Raw genomic sequence first — 22055 nt, forward strand, 5'->3', positions numbered from 1 at the left:
TAATAGGTACTGTGTTAAAAAATTAACCAGATTTGCCATCATTTCGACATCAGACAAAGCGGTTAACTCTTTATATACTTATACTTCCCTAAGAGGAGCTATACTAGTAGGAGATAAACTTCTATAAATTTTTACATAGTTTATATAGCCCATATCCATGAGAGTGTGAGAGCTGACATATCGAAAAAATAAATTGCGAATGACAGGTTATGAGCATATTAGTTTTATGTGGTATTTATGGTTTAGAGTTGACCTAATAGATCGAGACCCAAACGACGACGAAAATAGCTGAAATTTTGACCATAACCTTATATTCTTATCATGATAACATCCAACGGCCAATTCTGATAAATTATGTTTCCTCCACCAAGTTGCTCTTGGAAGGTATAATTTTGTAATACACCAAATAAACTAGTTAGACCATATTACTAGGCATATAAGGATTTTGTGCAATATAAAAATTCGTAACTGAAAATAGGTAAATTTGATATTACCCATATATTTATAGTATATTAATAGGTACTATATAAAAAAATTAACCAGATTCGCCGTCATTTCGACATCAAATAAAGCGGTCAACTCTTTATATACTTATACTTCCCTAAGGGGAGCTATAGCAGGAGGAGATAAACTTCTATAAAGTTTTACATTAGTTTATATAGCCCATACCCACGAGAGTGAGAGAGCTGACATATCGAAAAAATGAATTGTGAATGACATGTTATGAACAAATTAGTTTTATGTGGTATTTTGAGTTTAGAGTTGACCTAGTAGATCAAGACCCAAATGATGACGAAAATAACTGAAATTTTGACCATAACCATATTTTCTTATCATGATAACATCCAACGGCCAATTTTGATAAATTATATTTCCTCCATTAAGTTGCACATGGAAGGTATAATTTTGTAATACACCTAATAAATAAGTTATATTACATTACTAGGCATATGAGGAATTGAGGATTTTGCCGACACCCGAGCTATTTATTACGATTTTTCGATGTTTCAGAATTTTAAAAATGATTTATGTATAGTATTCTCAAAAATATATAAATTATTTATTAGAAAATAATTTTCAAAAGAAGTGATCTGGACCGTCTGCTCTGCATCTGAACCGTTAATAGAAATTATATATATGAGGCTGTAAATACCAAGATTACCTTTCAAATTTTATTTGGGCGGTAAGCTGAAATTTTAATATTTCGTCAAATTTTGCGCGAAAAATTTTGGACAAATTTTAGCAAAAAAATACAAGGATACCTTTCCTTTTCTCACCTCACCGTTTCGGGCCTAATTCTCATCTACCTCCAATCTGCAACTCCAATTCCTTAAATCCACTGTCTCCATCGAACATCTCCACCTTCTAAATCTTGATCATCGATCGAGGCTGTTTTGTTGCAATTGTAGCCGAAGCCGGCGAATCAGAAGAAGCCCTTGATCTCAGACCAATTTAGACCCGATCCTTCAATGTCCAGTACTACGCGGTATGTATTTTTCATCTCAGGCTTTTGCTTAATGAAAATCTACATTTTGTTATAAATTGTCAGAGCTGAGTTCTGATGATAGTTGACAATGCGTTTCCTTTGCATATTACTGTTGCATCAATATGAATTTCGATTGATTTGGAAGTTGGCATCGTTTTGGTTAGCTTTTGCCTGTTGCTTTTTATGGGTTGTTTTCTTCAACAAGTATTAGTTTTGGTGAATTATGTTGGGTATTTATGGGATTCGGGGTTTGGTTATGTTTGATTATTATGCTCTTCTTGAAATCTCATGTTTGGTTGCTGGGAAATTGAAGCAGGACAAGAAGAGAGAAGAAAATGCAGTGAACCCTTTTTGGTTGTTAGTTTGAGTTTATTATGCAAGTCTATTGGTTTTACTGTTATTTATTTTGTTGCTTGAAGATTATTAGTTTGATTATTGAGTTGGTAGTGCTATAGGAATTTTAGATTGCCGTACTGATGAGTTTAGGATTTGACAGGAGAGGAATACCAGTTTGAAGAATTTGTGCAGGCGGATTCCGAACTTCGCTCCCCAGAAGCAGGTTTTCTCTTGCCTTACTTTTTGTTATTCAATTGGAAATATAGATTTTTTTGTATAATTTGGTACAAGTTTGGTTATATAAAGGGATGATTGGTTATAATGATTTCTTGAACATTTTGCATTTGATTTTTAATATTTCAATGCTATCACTTATATCAAGCGATCAATGAATTCTCATATCACTGTTTTCTTGTATGTCTATATTTGAGATATTTATAGGAGGTCCAAAACATCACAGTGCACTCCCACTGGTACTGCACTGCTCAGACTTGTTTGGTTTACAATAGCAATCCTAAGCTTGATGTCAACTATTCTGTAAGTAAGCTTTAAATTTGTCAATGACAAATGATTACTGAGAAAAGTGTTGTTAATAAAGAAAGACAAATATATATAATCACACTTGTCCACCTACACTTGCGCACATAATGAAGCAGAATGTGTAAGTAGATCACATTATGTGCTAGAAGAATTAACATGACCTAAAAATCTGGACTTTAAGTGGGTTATTTTATTCTATTTGATGTGCTACTGCTGGTCTTTGCATATTCTTCTTTCTCTTATTTGCTTATACGCAATGGCCCTCGATTCCTGCACGCACGACAAACTTCCTCTTCTTGTGCTCGATTCGATACCGGTAAAAGTTCAAGGATTTTAGGTTTTCAATCTGATTATCAGTTTTTGTTGAACTCGAATTGAATTTGCTTCTTTTTTTTTTGTGGCTGTTTTGTATAATTGGTCTTGTTCAATCTAGGTGGGTGGTTTTAAATTTATGGTTCTTTTTACTAATTTATATTTTATTGCTTTTTCCTTTTTGTGATCTAAGGCCGTGGAAAACTGAAGTTATCTCGAAGAAAGTAGTCATTGCACTTGGCAAGAGTGTAGCTGGAAGTATCAAAGAGTAAGGTTTGAGCTTCTTTTTCTTCTAATAACCTGAAATGGTTTATTTCAGTTGTGACTATGGATTTTGAGGGTCTGATTATGATAGAAGCTATTTGAAGAGTATAGGATTATAGAGGGATTTTATAGTAGGTTGGGAGAAGCCCAATGTGTTTATGAATGTTCCTATTTGACATCCAACTATATTGTTGTTCGGTTGTCAAAGCTCGCTGTTCTTTTTTTTCTTTTTCATGTTGCATACATAAATATGCTCGAAGGTGATCCACTGATCTAGAATGTGATCTTTGGGTTGTCAAAGAATGCATCTAGGTCCTAGGTTTGGCCCAGTCTAATCATTAAGAGCCGAGGACTTAAGGTGGGGGTGCACACAAACATGATAGTTTATAGGCTGAATGCTTATTCTTTTGTACATTTGGAAATGAAGTTCAGAGTATGGCATAGGAATGGAGGTGTCAACAAGTGGTGACATCTATAGCTATGAAATCCTGCTATTTGAGATGCTGATAGGCAAGAGATTGATATATGACATGTTTAAAGACGACCTGAACTTGCATAAATTTGTCAAATAAGGCTTTGGCCTCCTTATCCTTTTGGATGGTGATCAGAGCTGAGTCTTCTAGCCATCCCAGGTAATCACTTCATCTTGATTTTCTATCTCCAATAAAATACTATTCGTTCACCCAATTTTTAGGAGTTGTGTGTTTAATTTGTTGTCTTTTCTCAGCCAGCTTTTGAGCAACAGCACTTGGAGCCTATTATTGAAGAGGAGCTTTTGAACGAGCACATGGACACTATTGAAGAGGTTTGACATGTAAAACAAGAAACTTTCAACTATGTCATTTTTTTTGTTTACTGATAATCTGATATTAGTGTGCTTTGTTTAGTGTACGACTGGCTTTGATTGTCCAACAAGATGCTACCAGTCTACTTTGTTCTTGGGATTTTATGATCTGTACCTAAAATTATGCCTGACCGGGACGGCTAGAAGACTGGGCTCTGATCAAGATGCTACCAGTAGACTTTGTTTGTGGGATTTTGTGATTTTTACTAATTTTGAATGCTATGGAAACTTCTCTAAGTATATCATGTCTTTATTCATTTGAAATTCAGCTTCACCCAACCATTCAATTACACTGCTCAATCTCATCACCTCCTTGAGCTCCATATTATTTCCCCATGAAAAGCTGCATGGCATTGTGGCTGCCAATTACACCACGCATGCACACAAAAGCTCTAGATCACTGTCTTGCCCCACATGAGCTCCTTGAAATGAACAAATACAGTTAGATAGTCACAAACAAGCCTTACACATGATGTATCGCAGAACAATGAATAACTATGCCACTATGACTGTTTGGTATGGCTGTGCAGATACAATGAGATAATTGTGTTACAGGAAATGTGTAAAGGATGAATATACTCAACTCAATTTTAAGATGAAAGCATAAAAATGAAACAGAATAGATGGCATAGCAGTTGCTGTTAATCATCCAAACCTAAACACCCAAAACTATCCAACAGAACAAATGGCCAGTAGCACTTGTTAAAAATATGCATTGACCTAAGTAATTACAAACTCGTACAAGGGTGGAGCATAATTAGACTCTGCTAATCCCATTCCAGATATACTAGTTCTGCTTCTACCAAATGAAAACTTTAAGCAGAAATCTCTTCGGTAGGGCATGGTGAATTGAATTCATCTGATACAACAGCAAACAATTATGCTCCACAGATGATACTAGCAGTCAAAAATGTGAATTCCCATCAACATTCTGGGTCAGTAGGCCATCAACCAAAGATTTGAATACTAATGATTCTAACAGAAGATTTCAAATAAAACAGTCTCGTGTTTTCATGTCATGCTAGGAATGTCTTCAGTACTTGCTAGCTGTAAAATTTTCCCCGTCTAGCAGTTGAGTTGGAGGCTCTTCCTCTAATTGGACTTCATCAACGTCTTTGGGGTTCAAGAAGCTTGGTACATGGCTTTCAAGTCTTCAGTGTGTCCCTTCTCACAAACTCCCAACTCCACCCAAGCTGGAAGAACAAATCTGGTTCGAGTCCATGCAAACACCCATGGAATTGCCCAAAGATGTCCAATTCCAGTAGAGCTCTTCCTATCAGAAAAGAAGATCCTGGTTCAAGTCCATGCAAACACCCATGGAGCACACCTTCATAGTTTAAGATTTTGGCCAATAGTGGTAAACCAAGACTTTCTCTTCCTATCACAAAAGAAGATCCTGAGTTGGAAATTTTGCAATTGGAAAACCTCCCAATTAAGTTGAACGCATGCTATGAAGTGAGTTTGAGAGTATAAAACAAATTGTTGAGAATAGTAAACAACTCCATCATCATGCTAGATCAACTTGTGCTTATTTAAAGTTCATTCCCTGTAGGTAAATAATGACTACCATAATTTCATTTAATTGTTGTAATGAAGAGACACATTAGATATATAGCAAAGAATTCTTGTCAGAATTTTTTTTTTCTCAAAAATTCGGGTAGAAGTAACTTATTCTGAACTTTGGAGCATAGTAATCCGAAGTCCTAAGTTCCTAACACTACTACTTTACCTCCATGCTAGATGGGACTAGCGGTCCTTTTTCCCTTGAGCTCTCTTGTTAGAAATTCCAGTTTCTTTTCTTCATCTCACTCACTGTATGTGCCCATATCCAAATATTTGGCAATTGCATCAAGTGTTTCAGCATGTCTACCAGATTCCTGCCCCAATGCAATCTTTAGTTAAAATGACCAACATTTCAATTCTGGGATAGTGAGAATGACCAACATTGCATTCTGCGTGAAGAGGCAAGTTTAAAAGAACTGAGAAACCATGAGTACCATTGGTCATAGAATAAATAAACACTTCAGGAAGGCTAACAATCAAAGAGACAAAAAGTAACTGCTAATAGAGATTCTAGGTGGAAAGACAGCTCTAGCTCACTATTGTACAGCTAAATTAAGATTTTATTTATGAAAATTGATTCCCTCCATATTTGAAAAGGAAATAACTACAAGGGCCCATGTGATACACACTGCCTTTTTTGGAACTGATGTCAATTGTCTTTGTAACATAGTTGAGCAAGTTCTCATTTATGCAATAAGGGATGGCAGCATATGAACATAATATAAAGTAACAAAACTTCTGAGATCCTCAATTTTTCTATAATTTTTTTCTTCAAAAAGTAGTTTTAAGAGGATAATCGGATGTTCACCAGTGCAAGAGGGTTGATCAGCTCTAGCTGGAAGTTGTGTTGGAAGTGCTGCAGGTTGTTACTTTACCTGATTCCTATTATAACACTGATGATCCCAACTCTGGTGATCCTCAGATGCAGATTCTGAAGAGAGAATTTCAATTACGTTAACATTATAAATTGATTCACAAGTATATTCATCATCTATTAAAAATAAATTGAAACCTTAAGAAATCAGGAGGGGATGACCAGTGGGTACTTATGCATAGAAGAGTTGGGCTAAGAGAAGTCAAATTCCCATAGGTCCATAAAAAACAAAGAATTTTGTAAACTATGACTCCAATTTTTTCACTCAATTACTTTCACAAGTTAGAATCTGCTCTATCCTACCTGGCAGAACATAAAGTAAGAGTGTTCATCTGTCTTTCAACGTTTTTTATTCTGCATACACAGAAGTGATCTAGAGATTTAAATTGTTATATTAATAAGATTAGAGTCTCAGAACAACATAATCCCAGCCCTCAAAAAAAAGATCAAGCAATAAAAAAAAAATCAGAAACATAGGAGTAACCTGTTAAGGAAATTGTCAAAGAAAAACAATGGAAGCTATGCTTTGGTAGTCTCCACATGATACCAAGCAGCCAATATTAATGATCACTGAAAATAACTGCAATATGTCATACTGTGCTCTAGAATCTCTTGTGCCAGTTTTGACAAGCTATTACTGCACCAATTCATGGATAGTTCAAATTTCAGGCTATCCACTTCTCTAATATAGAGATCAATAGTCATCCACCTAGATAAAAGCGAGACATTTTTTGTGACCTGAAGCAATAGAAAGAGGCAAGTTGATATAATTGTGTAGAAGAGCTAGACAGTCTGACATCATAAATTCTACATAAACAATAATCTTAAGTTTGCAATCTAATCATGAAATCTGGCAGCATACTGGAATCCTTAAAACTAAAACCTCCTCTCTCATACCCCAAAGAAAAGAACAGGGAAGGGATAGCACAAATGAAGGTTAAACTGATGGTCTAAAACTTTACACAACTAGGTCATGCTTATCCATCAATGTCTCCGTACAGTTAAGTAATTGATTCTAAGTACCAGGGCTTGCTTTATTCCCCTCAAAACATGATTTACTACCCCATGAATTACCAACACAGCAACACCATTACCAATACAGTAAACTAAGTTATGTATAACACAGATCTAATATATGCCAAAGTTATGATTAGTTCATGCTTCATGTCTTTTGTTGGCATGAAAGGACTCTCCTAGATTTAAGAGAGTAAATAATACCATTAGGAGAAGATTTACGAATAAAATATCAATAAGACCCATGAGTACCTTTGTTGTGACATTGGGATTTCCATCTCGACCATCCCCCATCCAAGAGCCAAACCTGATTGGTGTGCATTTCAATGGAAGTGGTTTTCCAGTTTCCCAGTGTGCTGATAAATAAATTAAGAAAACATTATGACAAGAAGTACAGAAAGACAGAAGGTAGTAGCTACATATAAAGAACTGGAAACAGATCAATACCAGAAACGAATTTGAAGACAAATCTTCTTTAAAGCATTGCTGAAATGACATAAATAATGAGGTACAGCTTTCCAAAGGGACTACTCCACAATGTTCAAACCTGTGGTAAACAATATATACAATTTTATTTTGTCTGTAAGTGATACACACAATTTCAAAGAGCCAAAGCATGTGAATATCAATGAATCTAATGTTGAAGTGGTTTACCTGCCCCAGCTTCATCAACTGGTGTGGGTTTATGGTGCCTAAGCTCATCTGTTTGCCATACAGAAGTTATCTCTCGCACCTATAAAAGCACGAGTAAAATATAAAACACAAGGAAAATTAGAGAATATCCACGATATCAATGTCATTAAGATGCAATCCCCCTTGCCCCAGCAAAGTGGTTTTGGAAGAAGAGAATAAGGTTGGAAAAACAATACCAGATCTTCAATCACCATATCTCTGTCTTCACTAGTAAGATCAGGTCGGTCTCTTAAATTTAAAAGATGCTGCAAGTAACTTGATATTATTAGTCTAAACAAATTTTCAACATGTCTTTTAATCATAATGTTCAACATCCTAAAAATTGAGCAAAGTCACTAGCCACTCACAGAAAGTCTGATATGTTTGTATTGTAAGGTTACGCGATTAATTTGTGTAGGATGTGCAGTAAGAACAATCTCGACCTCCTGCAGCAAAAACTTAAGGTTGAGAACAAGATATCTAAATGACTGAACAACAGTAGAAACACACACACACACATCTTATGTTCAACAGTGTGCTGATAGAACGAGGCAACATCAATGAAGTAACAACTTGAGCTCATTAAAACAAGATCATTTAATTGGTTGGGTTTTATCTTTTACAGAAACCTTAACAACATGAGTGATATATTTTCCCCACTATTTTCTGTCTAGGCATACAAATCAAGACAAAGGATAGGAGGAAAAGAACCAACCTGCTTGCAAACAGTATCGTAAAGCTGGTTTGGGGAAACACCACGCTGCAGAAGCTGATTAAAAATATCATCACAAGATTTACATTCTTTTGTCTACAAACCCTGCACAAATCAACAATTTTCGATCTCTAAATTCACCAAAATGCTTTAAAATTCACAGCTGAAAGAATTCCAACCAATTTTTGTTTTTTCATATTATCTTTTCGGAAGCTAGAATGTCATAATTTTAACCGTACAACCAAAGTTAGAAGTCAATCCTTGATAGACACTACTATTTCCTGAAGCTCTGGTGCTTCATATTTCATTTCCAAACAAGTATAAACACACAGGCACATATCTGAAATTTAACCCTTTTTTTTTTTCAAAAAACAAAAAATTTAATATAAAAAATAAAATAAAACAGAGAGATCAAGTCGTTGAGTGACCTGTGATGAACTTCAGCAATGCCCATCAAATTGAGGTAATGGCTGAAAACAGGAGCGAGAGTGAGTGCCTCCTCTAAGCTCATCTTCGAAATTTCCGACGCTAGCTTCTTCTCCAGCAGCTCCGTCGTGTCTTCCATCCCTGCCAGCCTCATACTACAAGCACTCTGAACACAAAAATGCCCCGTTTCAATTTTCCTCATCGGCAACCAAACAAGGTATCGGAAAACAAGACGAAATCAAAAGCAAATGAGAAGGTGCAAAAGCGTGAAAGAAGAAGAAGAAGAGGGAATAGGAACCTATTCTCTTATGCAGAACACTCATTATTGTAAAGCTAAGATGACAACATGAACACCATCTGAACCAACACAATGTGTTGATTGACTGGTAAAATGTGCTCAGAATTTCACTGACAGGGAACTTGATTGAAATGCAGGCTCCTAGAACAGTGTTACATTTGGCTTCTCATTGTAGTCTAATTGGCTTATGCTCCAGAAAAATCTGTGTTCAATGATCAGTTCCTGAAAACTCGATTTGTAGGTGTGTTGGATTTCCTGAAAAGCCTCTTTGTTATTGCTAGATTATAGCATTCAGGGCTAGGGGAAAGTCTAATGGTATGGTGCAAACAAAACAATGGCTGAAATTGGACGTGTTGAAAGGCAAACTATGTAGCATGGGGGATGAATAATAATAATAATATTAAGCCTTGGTTTATGCATCTGAATAAAGGTTAACTAGTCTATATATGCAACTAGAATAAATCCCCGGCATGGAATTCGATAGGGAAACCAGAAAAACCAAATATAATCAATCACCCACAAGCTATGCCATTTTCTGCAGAATTGAATTCGAAAAGCGAAATATAGAGATGAACGTAAGTCATTGCAATACTTAAAACGAAAAACAATCGGGTAAAGCTGAGAAAAGAAACCTGCATCCATTTGCCGGTGTGAGGAAGATGATTTGATTAGGGATTTCACCACACTCGACGCCATTCCTGATTCCAGCCGAGACTAAAATTGATATCGTTTGCAGATTTCAGTTCTTTTCAAAGGGAATTTTGATGTTTTGAGGACGACGGAGACTACTATTTAGTCTTGGAACCTTATGTCCTCCTCGATGCAGCTGCCAATCTCCCCCTCCCCTAAAACCCCCTCTGGTAACTTGATAGTTTACGATTTCATCTTCCCTGTCCTATGCGAGTTGACGCGGTCAAATGTAACGGAAAAGCTGACGGCATCTGTTGGTCTACAAATGCGTTGGTTCATTGCAGCCTACTCCGTATTTACTATATACTAATTCTCAACACAATGTTCATCGGCTTATGAACAGTTCCGGCGCGAGCCGAGCCGGTCATGGCTGAAAAGACTATTTTGTCCATGCATACCTGCTCAGCGACACCTGTCTACCTGCTCAGAACTGTCGTGTCTTTCTTATTCAGAGAGAGAGAGAGAGGGAGTGAAGGGAATTGATTTTCGTCTCTAACCAAAGAAATTGGTGCTTGAGGGTTTGGTTCGAGATTTCTGCTAGCATATTCATTTGCATGTTATTTCAGTCTGGGCATGACGATCTTCTTCATCTTAAAGAGGTATCGACTTGATTTTTGCAAAAAATTTCTTTAGCATCGACGCGATCTTTTCTCTCTCTTCGTTCTCGGGTGAGCTCTGCGTACTATGGTTGATAATGTCGCTAGAAGCAAGCGCATAATTTAACCCTGAAATATCGTTAGTAGTATAAGCAAATAGGGATCGTTCTATCCGGGGATTGAGGGTACACTTGTAATTGTGAAACAAATAAAGAAAAGTATTATTTACAAAAATAAAATAAAGAATATAAATATATACAATTGTATAAACAAATAAAGAATTAAAATAATAAAGTATTATTTACAAAAATAAAATAAAGAATAGAAATATATACAAGTAACAAAATAAAAAGGGAGGGGGGTTTAAGAATTATAGAATTGAAAATTAAGATAAATAAAATAAAGAAAATGTAAAAACATATATACAAGGGTGGATCGCAAGGAACAAAGATCAAAACCACATCCATAAGCAAGAAATCCAATTACAATTCCTATAGTTGATTTTAAATGTCATGAGAGAGGAGTTGATCATGTGAAACATTCGAAAGCAAATGATTTCCCATATTTTACTTTTCAATGCTAATTAACCTAAGCGAAAGTACCTAGATTAATCCTATCAAACATGCAATCAAGCCCTAGAAAGCTAGTCAATCATGACATGTTCAACGCATTAGACATAGAGAAAGGCTATCAACTCAAGTGTACAACTTAGTATGGAAAAGTCCACCTAATTGCAATCCTCTTTAATTAAATTCGGTCTTTGCACAAAACCTTTACTACTTTGATTCAAGTTTACACAAAACGAAAAGTCGATTTCATGTTCTTAAACCTAGCACCAATTATATCAAAACCCTAAGTGTTTGCAACCACATAAGATTAAAATACAAAAGTTTTCTATCATGCAAATTTAATTAAACAAACCCACATAAGCAACATAAAAATCAACATATAGAAATCACAACTTTATCTCAAAACATATAAACGGGTTTTAAATTTTGCCCTTAACATTATTTGTTAACTAGAATTCATAGTCTTACAAAATCAAACAAAGAAAACAAGAGAAAGGATATAATACACCTTGAAAGATGAATGATAAAGCCTTGAGACGAAGAACTTGAAGATCCTTGAAAGCAAGCAATCTTCTAGGGACGACACAAGGGTGGATGGCGGTTAGGAAATTGATGTATTGCATGGCTTCTCTTTCTCTTGGCTTGAAAATGAAGAACAAGAAAGCTAGAGAATGAAAAAGAAATATGGAGAGGAAATGGAGAGATAAAGAAGATGAAATAGATGAAGGAATGTATTTTAGAGTGAGAGGAGAAGGTGTTTATATAGGGAAGAGAAAGAAGAGTGAAATTGGAAAGATGGAGTAAATTAGTGTGAGTAATGATGGAGAAAACATGATGATTACACCCTAAAACATGGAATGTTTTTGGGTGATGATGATGGTGGATTAGTGTGAGAAATGATGGAGAAAACATGATGATTACACCCTAAAACATGGAATGTTTTTGGGTGATGATGATGGTGGATTAGTGTGAGAAATGATGGAGAAAACATGATGATTACACCCTAAAACATGGAATGTTTTTGGGTGATGATGATGATGGATTTCCTACTCATTTACTTCAATTTTATCTCCACCAAAAGTTTAGATTCTGCCCAAGACTTCTTCATAACAAATATTCCCCCATGAATGTAGATTACTGTGGTAAAATTTCAGAATGTATTGCCATGTGGTTGGGCCGGAAATGCTGCTGGACCTCTTACAGGTCCAGTTTTCCAGTTTTGCTTCTGTAGAAAATTTGGCTGATTGTTTGAAGGCCTTCCACTCATAGTTTGCTCTGGCACTCTTCATAAGAAATGATCTTTGGGCTTTCTAGAATGAATCTGGAAAGTTTCAACTCATTTGAAGTTCGGATGGTTAGTCTGCCACTCCTCATTTCTTGTCTAGCTCGCTTTCTCATTGGCTCAATTTCTCCAAGACACGCTTTCTCAGGCCAAAATGCTCATTTTAGGGCCAAACTGCTCATTTCATCATCATCTACTCCAATGTACCTAAAAAATAGAAATTGAGTTAAAAATCGATTCGTTAAGGAATTAACTAAGAAAAATGTGAGGAATTAACTATTAAAATACCGCATTAAAATGCTCCTATCAGTTGACAGAGAGTGAAAGAGAGGCAGGTTGTAGTGAATAGGTTCTGCATGTCGTGATTGTGTGCTTTTTCCTTCGATTTAGTTTGTTGGGTTTTCCTTCGATTTAGAGTTCGTCAAATTCGATTCGGTTCTTTGTATGTGATTGATTTGGGGTTTCGGTGATGCAGGAGTTTACGATTGTCAAATTGGGTTTATCATCAACAAGGAGAACGAAGGCGATTTTTGGAATTGCGTTGAGGAAAGTAGGAGAGCTGTAGGTCAGATACTCTTTCCTAGAACTTTCTTTAGGCATTTGCAATTTTGATATTGTTGTGGTCTCTGATGGTTATGGTGGAAGCTCAGGTGTATGTGATTAGTGGGACTGTTGCTCAGTTGTACTTCACCAAGGAATATTCGACTCCAAAGCGGGTTATCAGATGTTCTTTATGGTGAGTTATCTATTGCTAAATTTTTTTTTTTTTCGAGTTTGGAGTAATGTATATATGTTCATATAGAGCTTTGAAGGTAGTTGCGATTGAAATGTAATCCTGTTCGAAACTGGATGAATTAGAGTTAGTGGAGGAGTTGAATTAGGTTTGTGATTAATGCTGTTGAATTTGAGTAGTTTTGGAAAATGCAGGCAATCTGTTGATTTGATGACTGACTACTGGATGTCCCCGAGTGATCATTGATTAATTGTAGGTAGTCTTTTATTTAGCATTTGTTCTTTGTGTCAGATCAGATGGGTACCTACATCATGTCTAGCTCTTTTAGGTCTTAATGTTGCCATGGTGGACTGTAGGGTAGCACTTTCATCTGTATGTACCTATACATTCATTAATTTTTTGTGTCTGGAAGAAGGGACAGAGAGCCAAGACATCAGAGGATCACGGGACGGGGAAGTTTTCAGGGAAACCATCAGTCTGGGCAGCCTATTAATAAGGTAAACTATTTCGATTTCTTGGTAATTGATTCAAAATTGAATCCCGAATTACCCAACTGGTTGAATTTTTATTTTTTGTTAATTTCTTCATGATTGATCAAGTAATTTAATTGTGGTGGTTCTTCCAAGTTCAATTTTGAATTGATTTGTGCATATCTTGGGGAATTTCAGGGGAGGCTTAAAAGGGTCAAAGATCGGTTCAGAGAGATGACACAGTGGTTTGAACAAGTAATCAGATATGCAGTTGACATGCCACAGGTACCTTCAATTCATTTTTTGGCCATTTCTTTTGAATTAAACTTGAACTTTTTATCTGGATATTACATGAATTATAGATGGTTTATTTATTATACACTACAGAATTCAGACACAGTACGTGTAGAACTCTCCTGTTTTGATAGCAATAGGATCCTTTTGTAGCAAACCATTTATTAAGAAATGGTTGGTTTCTGCACTTCTCCAACATTTTCTACAATGGTTTGATTGGCCTGATTTCAGTTAAAAACAGTTTACCCTATTCTAGAGTTGTGTACAATGAAAGTTGTTTGCTTTAATTTCAATACCTAAGAATTGAATGATTGGTACTATATCAGCCTATTGTATTCTTTGTTAGTAAAATAATTAGAAAATTGCTATATTGTGAATAAGTATATCTATAAGAAACCACTGTAATTCAAAACAAATATGATATAAGAAAAACTGAAGTATGAAATCTTAGAAAAACCTTTGACAGATCGAGGCTAGAATTTGATTCTATAGCCTTAAGACAAATCGCCCCTCACAGGTGCTTGAAGGTTTGAATTGGCGAATGCCTCCCAGGATACAACGATCTTTCTTCTTGTTGAGAAAGCACTTTAATCAACAAGAAACGGCGAACCAATGTAGTGTTTGAACTTTCTCTGTTTTTAACTCTAATATAAATGCAGAAATTCTTTGAATATTGGATGAATTTTCTGATGCAAAAATTGGATGCAAAGTGGTGGGATTGGTTCTGTATATATAGGAGTCTGATTCATCTTATTTGAAAGGTCATACTTTTCTACACTACAACTTCCACGTTGTGTTTAGTTTGAAAGGTTATAACCTTTGGATAAGATGATCAGTTACTTCTTTCATATATATCAATATTGGTAATTTGAATTTTCATTCAAATGAATTTAATCTAATTTAAATTAATTAAATTTCCAACATTCTTATTATTGGCTTCTTTGTACATCCTCCTTATTCTACAATGAAACCGCTAGCCTGCATTAGGAATATTAAGGCAAAAGCGATGGATTGACCAAAATTTAATTACAGTTAATCAGTTGAATGAAGATTAGAGACAACAAGATATGGATTTACTTCTGCACATGATTTGCAATGTAGTTTGTGATTGCATTGAATTAATTTGTATACTGATGGACTTGATTGCAGGATATTCATGGAAATGATGTAAAGCTAAGTGAGTACAGTGGCAAGGTTCTCCTGATTGTGAATGTTGCTTCAAAAAGGTAATTAACTTTCTCTGTTGTGTGGATGAGTTTCTTGATATTTTCGTCTCTTCTTCCATGTAGATCGTTACCGGTTTCATGTTTGTTTCAATTAAGTGCTGAAAAATTGGAGTTAAATGGATACAAGTGTGAAAATCTATCGACACAAATCTTGCGTCTCAAACACTTTTACGGATCTGTTTCCCTAGGAGTAGTCCATGTAGATAATTGCCCCTCAACCATGGAAGTAGTCCCACACTAGCCCCCTTATTCAAAAGACTTTTTTCAACGTGAATTTTGTGTTTTGGCAAAGCATGTGAAGCTGTTATGGTAGATGTTTTGTTGTTAGGTAAATTATTTTCACATCGCCATAGCTCCTAATTGAAATTGGTGTCAAGAAAGACCCTTTCATGTATAGTAATCACTTGATTATTGTTCCACTTTATCCTTGCCAGATAGGAATTTTGAATATTTTGACTACAAACATAGTATAAAATAGACAGATAACAAAAGAATATAAAGTTGGGAGTCATGACCATTTTCAATATTTAGAAAGCCTCATTGGTTCCATGTTACAATCACAGCAGCATATAAACAAAAGAATTGTAGATACCATGAGAGTCATGACATATTTACTGTAATTGTGACAGGTAAGGACACATAATTGGAGATGGGTGTTTTCAGACTTGGCTGTAATACATGAATCATCTTCAATGGGTAAGCCTACTAATTTATAATGAATAGTGAAGCCCTCAAGCTGCAAATTTTTTTGCACTTCAAACATAAGATGGTTCTCTGTTTCTTCTCTTTGTTGCAGATGTCAAGAGTGAGTACATACCATCATGGAGGCTGATATGCACACTGCTGGATTTTACTACTCTTCAAACTGAAGTTAACCTACATAAAGAAGCTCGACAACTTTTGCTTATTTGTGATAAAGACCTTTTGCTAATTCAGTTTGTTATAACAAAGTATATAATGTTTTTACTTTTCTCCTTCTAACTACTGTGTGTTTCTCTGTTATGTAAAGTTGTAAATATAAATGTATTTGCAAACTATATTCTGAATGTTGCTTTATGGATGGCATGTCTAAAGACCTAAATATCTCTGGCATTTATTGATCAAATATAGGCAAATAATAAACCGCAGCAACGCGCGGGGATGCTAACTAGTGCAATGTTAAATGTAGGTATAACTGCTAGAAATTTCTACAACTTTAGTCAGAGACACTTTGACCCCATATTCCTTCATCTCCCATGATGTAATTGCATCACTTTCGGCAAAAAGAAGATAGAGAGAATTTCCGATGGTTACAATATCTGCTGTAGAAGTTTCTTTCATAAGATTGTCTAATGGGAGCAACTCCTTTTATTCCTCCGTGGCTAAATCAAAAGCCATTATTCTGTAACTATATCATATTAAGCCAATGTAGAGCTCCATTTAGTAAGTGCCCCTTCCGATACAAATTTTCGACAGAATCGACATCTCCAACACCAATAGTCCTTCATGAACATTTGATTGTACACACCGCAATGGTGCTGGTTCCCAGAATGACCTTGTAATCTTCAGTGGCAGAATCATAACCAAAGCCATAAAAGCTTGGTTCTAAAGGACAAGAGAAAAAATGTTTGGTCTCTTTATTAACTCACCGAAATCGTAGTAGAGATTTGGCTGGTAATCTTGACAGTATCTTCTCAGTAATGTCATCACGTTGTCGTAGCCGTCAGAACAAGATCGTTTACGACCACTGGCGGACCCAGAAGTAAACTTATGTGGGGGCGAACTTAGAAAGACTATGTAAAGGAATCAGAATGCTTACTAATGGTTTCTATCTGTGGGGGCGTAACCTTCATCTATCCTATAATTGCAGTAAGCAGACAACGGCTACCATACATGAAAGAACCTATAAATATTATTTTAGTGGGGGCATCAGCCCCCTCTTGCCCCTACCTCGGCCCGCCAGTGTTTACGACCCAAAAGGACCATGACTATTCTAGGAACGTGCAGATTGCAGAATACGTAACAGAAACCTAAACCAAGAGTCCCAGGCCACAAGACCCTAAACCCTGAACGATCAAAACGATTCATTTTTTTAACCTTTCTTATTAGAGATTATTAATTATTTTTACAAAAACTCGATTACTTTAATCAATTTTTGATTGAATTAGGCTTTCGAATAGATAATCTATGAAATATATGAGACGGAAATTAAAAGTAAAAGCTTTTGATCACAAGACTTCTCTGAATGAAGATAGTAGCTACATATTTCATCAATAAATTTTGATCATGTTTAACCAGTAAAGGTTAACAAATTTGTGTCATGTCACATAACGATCAAATGTTAATGCAGTTGGGCAGGTAAGGGTTGGTGCCTTAGTCTGAGTTTATATCACTACTAGCAAAACAGCCATTGCCCACAGATTTTTATCTGTGTGTAATAATACTTTCTCACACAGGTTTCAGTGCGTGATGGCTTTTACCCACAGTACACGCATAGATTGAGTTACTGTGTGGTTTGGAGGGGAGGTAATACTGATCTCACACGGATTATCTTGTCCGTGTGAATATTAGACGTGGGCCCCACTATCTTTCTATAAATATAAAAGGGAAAAAATCATGAATAGTACCCGAAGTAAGGCCCACTACGAATTTCAGTACATAAATTTCCAAAACATAAACTTTGGTACATCAAATATGAAGCCCGACCAAATATACGTACACGACGTCAATGACTCCGTCAAACGTCGTGCCATTACACATATAATGAAGGGCAGAATAGATTTTTCATTTGTCAATGGTTTCCTCTCTGACTCTCTCTCTCTCTCTCTCTCTCTCTCTCTCTCTCTCTCTCTCTCTCTCTCTCTCTCTCTCTCTCTCTCTCTCGAAATGGCTTCTACACCGCCTTTCACCACCTCCGATTATAGCCCCTCACCTCAACATCCACAACCGCTTCAGCCGACTCGAGGGCCGATCTTCACTGTGCCCAGGCTCTCACTGAGTCCAGCCCGGCTTCAATTCAAGCCCTCCTTCTTTTCTCACCCTCCATGGCCTGTGACTCGAGACGCCTCCGAGACCCAACCCGGCCGGCGCGCCACCATCCGACTACCAATAGACAATGGACGACCACCATCTTCTTCGTCTCGCCGTCGCCAATAGCCTACTATCCTTGGATCGTCCATGCATTGAACGGAAAAGGAAACCCGACGATGAGGAGCCCGAAGCTTCATCGGCAACCTCTGCAATTTCCGACGGCCGATTAAGCTGCATTTGGTATGGAAACTCATCTTCATGCCATTCTCTACGTGTTAGGCTAATTGGTTTTCAAAATTGATGGAGTTTTGTCGACTTGGTTTCTGGGTTAGCTCGGGTTCGCTGCTGTTTCTAAGTTGGCGACTTCTCCGACGCGTCTGGGCTTAGTTTCTGGTTCGACTGATTCCCTGGACGATGCCTGACCTTGAGTGGAAGTTAAACTTTGAAGATTTCTAGGTTGTGCACAGTGAGGCTTAGATACCAGTTCATCACCGAGTTCTCCTTCTAGTTTTCAGAAAACTGCTTCGAGGGAGTCCAAACCTAGACTGCAAATCTGACTTGTTGAAGGTAAATTCAAAGTTCTAGAAGGAATTGTTTCTTGTTTTGTGTCTAGCTTGAGAAATTGTTCGAGTAGTGTTGAATGGGATATTGAATGAAATTGATTGTTGGTGATGGATAAGTTATTGGTGAGAGTCCCATTGTGTTGTCTCGATTTGTCTCGGGAAAGAGAACCATGTTTGTTTTGGTGGGAATCGATCCGAATAGAGAGGGGAGGGCCTGCCGATGGAGTTCTGAAGAGAGGAGAGAGAGAGAGAAGGATAGAGGAGACAGAGGGAGGACGAGAAAGGGGCGAGACTAGGTCAGGAAGAAGAGGCCAAAGTCGGTGTGGTCGAGACTGGTGGTGAGGTTGGGGCAGAGGCGTCGGCGACGGCGGCGGCGGTTATGAGCAGAGGGGCTTGGGTTTAAGAGGCAAAATGACAAAGTAAAGTGAGGTAGGGGAAGAGAGAGACATAGAGACCGTTTTACCCCTCAAAATATGACAAACTAACGCCGTCAATGACGTCGTGTATGTATATTGAGTCGGGCTTTTAATTTGATGTACCAAAGTTTATGTTTTAGAATTTTATGTACTGAAATTCGTAGTGGTCCATAGTTCAGGTTCACTTACCAAAATTTTCCCAATATAAAATATTGTAATGGAATGAATGAACAACTTCATTTTTCACACAGATATCTGTGTCAAATACGTAAGTTGTTCACACAGATATCTGTGTCAAATACATAAATTCTATCTCACGCGGATTTCAGTGTGAAAGAGTTATAGCTTTAAAAAAAAAATTCTGCAAATAAATTATCAAATACATCAGTAACCAATTTTTTTTTCCCTGAACATTTCAACAAGATAGAGCCAATCTATCCAACATATTTGCTCTGAAATTGCAAAGTAAACCTACTGAAGATACTGACAATCTAAACATATAAGTTTGAACATAAATAACAGCTTGTGCATAAGAATTAATTTTGCAAATTGAAAACCCAACTCTAATCGCCATCACTTGTATCCGGTTGACATGATAAGTCTTGGCTGCAAACAAACAAGAAGACCATCACTTGAACTACCATCTCAGATTCTCCAAAAACATGGCTAAAAAAAACTAAGATCAGTTTCTTTTTTCTTTCTTTCCTCACCTATTTCTCAAAATTTTCTTGTGATAAAAATAAGGATTAGAGCAGCTACACGTTCTGGTGCTTCAAAATATGACTTAGCTGCTACAAGAGAAACAGCTGAATGCCTGGGATATTAGAGAGATATTCGCTTTCAGTTAAAGAATAATACTCATAGAAAGTCTCCTAAAAGAGTTAACATCCTTGAAACAAAGAACAGGAACTACCCATCGGCTAGAGAAAATGAATCACCACAAGAACAATACATGAAAGAAAACTCAAACAGAACAGGAGAAGTACATACCCCTCTACAATGGCCTTCTTAGCTGCTAGAAAATCAATGAAAAACAAGGTAACAAGCATTGAAAATGCCATGGAGTACGGATTCACAGATTTCGATTCCTCATTTCCAGAAGATAAATGTCTGACAGAGTTTGAATATAAGTGTCAACCCAAACCTCGATCTATAAAATGCCAGAACTTTGGAACCAATGACCTTAGCGAACAGCTTCATAACTCAATTCCAAGAGAAAACTGAGGCTCCAAAGCCATGTAACAAGATCATAGGAAGACCAACATTCTCAGTCTCACTTGAGACACTCTCACAGTACTCTGTTAGTAAAAGTACTGCAGCCGGCAAAGTTAGCAGCTAGAACAATTAAATCAACACCAGAATAATTTCCATCCAAATGCTTTGAGGACTAACTGCACAAAAATGCACAGGAAAATGAAAGAAATAATAGAAATTAGCAACAAAGAATTACCAAAAGATTATAAAAACAACATAATGAAGAAAAGCTTTTTTGTATGTTACCGCAAAAGTAATGGTTCCAACTATCCAAGAGTAGCATGCAGGAAAGATACTTTTAGCAATGACAAGCAGTTCATGCTATAGCTAATCAAAGTTAAACACTGTGTAAATCATGAGAACAAATAAGTTCTACAGAAAACTCAGAAAGCTACAACTTTGTTAAGTTGCCAACAAAGAAAGAAAACCAACAGAGAATACTAGCCATTTTTTTTCCTAATAGGCAAATATCAGGACAACAATCAAGTTGATATCTAGTCAAGTTAAGCCTCTCCCATGGAACTCCTTGTTTGTCTCTTCCATTTCTAGTAATCAAGTAATATAGATATCCCAAAAAGAAGATTAACGATAATGACTGATTCAAATTGATCTAGAGTATAACAAAAGGAAAATAACAGCACCAGTTTTGTGTTTGATTTACAATAAATATAAGAACAACAAATTTAAATAAGTACACACCACACAAAGACATAATTCAGATTTCACTTGTTTCTTCAGTAAGCCTCCTGTTCCCCCTGCACAAATAACCAAAAACAAATTCTAATCCTTTCAATAAAATAGTCCAAAGCAACAACACCATAGTGAACATCAATCTCAAAAGGAGTACATACCACACAAAGGCATAATTGAGATATCAAAATAAGAACAATTATATAAGGACCAAAATTGCAATTGTGCCTTTAAGATATTTTAAGATATATATTATCAAATCAGTAGCAGATGAGTGAAGTGAACTTCTATTCTTGGCGGTCATGAATTGCACAATTTTTGTTCTTACCTTTGCCAATTTAGGGACTTGTTAGATGAATCATGATGGACTTTGCCTCCTCTGTACCTCAGAATTTTCTCCCTCATATATTTTTGATACATGTATCTTGCCATAAACTCAAGCTTCACCTCATACCAATTGATAACCTACAATTTCACCCTAGTAAACTAACCCACCAATTATGTACAAAGATGATTTGCGTACTGAATTCAAACCAAGCATGACAAGAAAATCTATATTTCCAAATCAAAAACTAAATAAGAATATTACAGGTGTGGTCACTGAGTAAAGACGTACTCTGTAGAAGAAAGCTTCGCGACGATGAATTTAAGCCGCTTCTTGAACTGCTATTTCCTCTGGAAGTCGAACCAAAACCTAAATTCGAAGATCTGCACAACCAACAACACCCAGATATGAAAGGAAGCGCATGTGTATAGCTCAATGCTCTATTCGTGACCAACAATAAGAGAAAGGAATTACCCATTCTTTGTAGAATTTATATTTCCCAGAATAACCAGAGAACTTGAGGCTTACTGTTTTTCTTGGTTTGAAACTATTAGGGGAGAGAAATTGAATTTGTTGCAAAAAAGTGAGCGCGAAAAA

General features: G+C 36.4%; 3 long non-coding RNA genes and 1 pseudogene across 24 annotated transcripts; 2 read left to right on the forward strand and 2 right to left on the reverse strand.

Moving 5' to 3' along the window:
- The first annotated feature begins 1253 nt into the window (after positions 1 to 1253).
- Positions 1254 to 4090, forward strand: LOC112189358. 11 transcript variants are annotated; one of them, XR_005806336.1, is made up of 7 exons: positions 1257 to 1486; positions 1983 to 2045; positions 2264 to 2359; positions 2868 to 2947; positions 3366 to 3570; positions 3670 to 3752; positions 3826 to 4090. It is a non-coding gene; the product is annotated as an uncharacterized LOC112189358 (long non-coding RNA). The 11 variants fall into 11 exon arrangements; XR_005806337.1 differs by having other exon boundaries at positions 3670 to 3743; positions 3812 to 4090; XR_005806334.1 differs by having other exon boundaries at positions 1258 to 1486; positions 3666 to 3752.
- A 1455-nt stretch (positions 4091 to 5545) lies between these two features.
- Positions 5546 to 9245, reverse strand: LOC112190774 (annotated as a pseudogene).
- A 1250-nt stretch (positions 9246 to 10495) lies between these two features.
- On the forward strand, positions 10496 to 16358 carry LOC112190775. 9 transcript variants are annotated; one of them, XR_005806338.1, is made up of 9 exons: positions 10573 to 10699; positions 12954 to 13043; positions 13129 to 13214; positions 13391 to 13463; positions 13624 to 13708; positions 13880 to 13966; positions 15125 to 15201; positions 15831 to 15897; positions 15998 to 16358. It is a non-coding gene; the product is annotated as an uncharacterized LOC112190775 (long non-coding RNA). The 9 variants fall into 9 exon arrangements; XR_002932585.2 differs by having other exon boundaries at positions 13627 to 13708; XR_002932580.2 differs by having other exon boundaries at positions 13406 to 13463; positions 13568 to 13708.
- Positions 16359 to 20186: 3828 nt separating this feature from the next.
- Positions 20187 to 22005, reverse strand: LOC112189830. 4 transcript variants are annotated; one of them, XR_005807700.1, is made up of 5 exons: positions 21933 to 22005; positions 21750 to 21841; positions 21462 to 21611; positions 21143 to 21198; positions 20187 to 20580 (listed from the first exon to the last, which is right to left on the reverse strand). It is a non-coding gene; the product is annotated as an uncharacterized LOC112189830 (long non-coding RNA). The 4 variants fall into 4 exon arrangements; XR_002932102.2 differs by lacking the exon at positions 20187 to 20580 and having other exon boundaries at positions 21177 to 21598; XR_002932103.2 differs by lacking the exon at positions 20187 to 20580 and having other exon boundaries at positions 21177 to 21611.
- Between the last annotated feature and the right edge of the window lie 50 nt (positions 22006 to 22055).

The sequence above is a fragment of the Rosa chinensis genome, chromosome 2, assembly GCF_002994745.2.
Source record: "Rosa chinensis cultivar Old Blush chromosome 2, RchiOBHm-V2, whole genome shotgun sequence".
Taxonomy (NCBI): domain Eukaryota; kingdom Viridiplantae; phylum Streptophyta; class Magnoliopsida; order Rosales; family Rosaceae; genus Rosa; species Rosa chinensis.